Below are 3,244 nucleotides of genomic sequence, written 5' to 3'. Positions count from 1 at the left end.
GGTTCAGAAATGAGGAATATTTTTTTAACCTTGTATACTGTAAACCCTGGCCATTGAACCAGAGAGGAGGGGAGTTGATGATGAACAGATTATCCTGTCAGTGAAATTAAGAACCCCTTCAGAAAAGTCAAGAAAAGAGCCACAAGGGAGTGACGGTTGGCTATTTGGGGAGAGGTGCTTGTCTGGCCAGCCCGACGGGGAAGCGCGAGGGTTTCGGGGACGAAACGCAGACTAGGCGGTTTCTCTGAGGATCGATTTGGCACGGGGCGGTGGACTGGAGTATGTGGGTCAGTCAGTCAGCGTCCCACACGGTCTCACTTCCATGCGCATCGAAACGGACGGACCTGCGAGCGGCAGGGGTGCGACCGCGAGCCTTTACATGACCCTTTTACCCTTTTACGACCCAGAGGCCTTTTTCTGGACCCCCCGTACCACTGGTCACAGCTGCTGAGGATTAGATAAAGAAAAAATAAACAGTGTAAAATGAGCCTAGCGGAGGTGCCCGTGCGGCCCAGATGGACCGTCTAGATCTGTAGATTGCTCCTAATGCTTCAGAATAGCCACACTAAAGTCGGCAAGTGTCGCTTCACCCTGTAAGATATTAATGACTAATGAAAAGCAAGGAAATGCACACTCCATTCAAGCTGAAGTCTTTCAAATTCACCCGTCACGTCACCTCACAGGTCCATTTGAGCGGATTGTTGAAAGCTTGACCTTAAAGGGCATTTTTTCCTACATTTTAAGGACTAACAATCACATAAATTAAAAGGTTGATCCTCTGCTGAACAGACAGCTTCGTCTGATAGGCTGATGAGCCCGAGTACCCCGTCTCCACTGTGATGTAACCCCACTGACTCTGTGTGTGCGCTTCGCTGATAAACCAATGGCCAGTCGCCATTTCTGACCAATCACAATCCCGTGAAAGCAGAATTGCAGTTCAGGAGGAAACAATTAACAGGATGGTAGAACTAAACAAAGAACTTGAAAGGAAGTCACCTGCTTGTCATAACCTTACTCATGTTTCTGGTTTCAACAAATACCCCTGACTTTACATTGCTTTTTTCACTGCCTTGAAGCAGCTGAGTCGGCAAGATGTGAAATGTAATGAGGCTCCCATCGTTTTACCATCAAGTCAATTACCAGCAAGCAGACAGACAGTTTGAGGAAATAATGCCATCTGCTGGTTTGCTGTTCAAATTTCTGCCTTACTGCAGTCATTGGGTTGAGAAGTTACGCTGGATAAAATCCTGCAAAGTCACTGGAACATCCATGCCATTCAGTAGCTCTGCAGTGGAATACAGCAGCTCTCTGATTCTGCTTTCCTGAGCTCCATCGTTCTCTGAATGAATTTGTGCGTTTGAGCGTTTGGTCTCAGAGAAGCTGAATGTTTATACCTCACACTCATGCCGTATCGTGCGCAGTTAGACGCACATTCAGACAGCAGCTCTCCACTTTGTGTGTTTCACGATTCGGATGCGCTGAGCGTTGTGTCGTACCGCAGCACCGCCTGGCTCCCTGTGCCAAGCGTGAACAGGCAGGTTGCGCAGCAGGAAGACAGAACTGCGCAGTGCTGTTTCTGATGACGTCAGCCTTTCTGCGGTGCTGCAGCTTTGATAAACAGCCCACTGGCTCTAGGTGTTTTCGTCAGCTCGGAGTATGTAAAAAAAAAAAGGAGAGCACGGGGAATCTTAGGTTTATAGAGATTTATACCAGCCGCTTCCATTCTTCTGAATGGAAAGTTATAGTCCTGGGCTAATCCTGAATGCACTGCTATGTGGTCTAAGGTTAGGCAGCCTGTTGCTTCCACACAGCCTGTGGAAAGGGATCGGAGAAGATCGGTTCCTTTTGAACAGCCAATGTCAACTCTGTGGCTTCCGTAATGGCTTAAATTAAATGAAGCCGTTAAACATAAATTATGTTGGAATTCACGTTTAAAAGTAGAGCGTCTTGTAAAAATGTGTTTATTTTTATTCGTTTCACGCATGCAGAAGATCAGTGGACTGGCATTTGTATGTATGTGTTTATTATGCTGTCCCTAAGTTATACTGTATATAGTATTATTACGGATTAATATGTGGCACTGTGGTGAACGAATTATAATTGTCTGGTCTAAGAAAAATGATTAAAGTTGTAAGGAAAACATAAACTGTGAGAAATATAGAACACAGGAAATTTAAGAAGCAGATTAAGCAGATTAAGTCTATTTATGTTACATAAATTTTATGGGAATAGGATCTGACCCAGTATTAGGTAACATTACATATGATGATAATCCCTGAAAAATACACACATTTATTTATAACATTTCCTAATAATATTACATGGCTAATGAACGGCGATATAAATTACTGGTACAAACAAAAAGAGCATGGGTAGACTAATATTGCATGCTTCATTAATTGTACCATGTACTTCATCCAAGACAAGAAGATTGTATTTTTGTTTCAGTAATCCGGTTTATTATTGTCTGTGAGGTAATGACATTATAATTGTATATATAGACTGAGACCCAATTTGTGCCAAAAAAAGAGAAGTAAGGCATTAATCAGCCAATACAGCTTAAAACACTAGTACATTTAGTGTTTTGACCACAGTAACACATACCGCTGTCCTTATTGGTGCAGTGTTCCAGAGTGACACGCTCACATTCTCCTGCGTTCCCATTGGACGGCTGCCCGTTCACCGGATAGAGACAGGCGCGATGACACCGCCTGCCCTGCGCGAACGCCATCTGCCGCGCGCCGAGCGTCCTCATGCTCAGAGACGGGTCATTTACCTCGCCGCTGAGGTGTGGGTGGCGGAGCACAGCCGGAGCGGGTTCGACTTCCTCGATTGGCTGCGGGGGGGAAAAGTCCAAGTGGGTGTGAAATCCAATTGAAGAAGAGATGGATTTTTCTAAGATTGCAGGGCAGTACTACTCCCCCACAGGGAATGATGTCTGTGACATTTACTGTAGTGCATGTCGTCTGAAAGGTGATTCGAAGTCTGTGTCACGGTTTTTGGTTCTGAGATGCATTCAGTAGTCTGCACTTAGTATCGCAGGTTACTTCAAAGTCAATATAAGTATGAAACTTAAAATGTCAAAAGGGAACTTCATATTGTTTAATCATTATAACTTTTATTTGTGTAGCGCCTTTCTCAAACCCAAAGTCGCTTGACATTTAATATTGTGGTTCCTGGAAGCGAAGCTGCATAATATAAAAAGTTTGAAGAAAAAGGGACATTTGCGACCCTGGAAATTTTA

The sequence above is a fragment of the Anguilla rostrata genome, chromosome 19 (genome assembly GCF_018555375.3).
Source record: "Anguilla rostrata isolate EN2019 chromosome 19, ASM1855537v3, whole genome shotgun sequence".
In the NCBI taxonomy this organism is placed as follows: domain Eukaryota; kingdom Metazoa; phylum Chordata; class Actinopteri; order Anguilliformes; family Anguillidae; genus Anguilla; species Anguilla rostrata.
The sequence above is the reverse complement of the archived record's forward strand: the minus strand, read 5'-3'. Positions refer to the sequence as shown.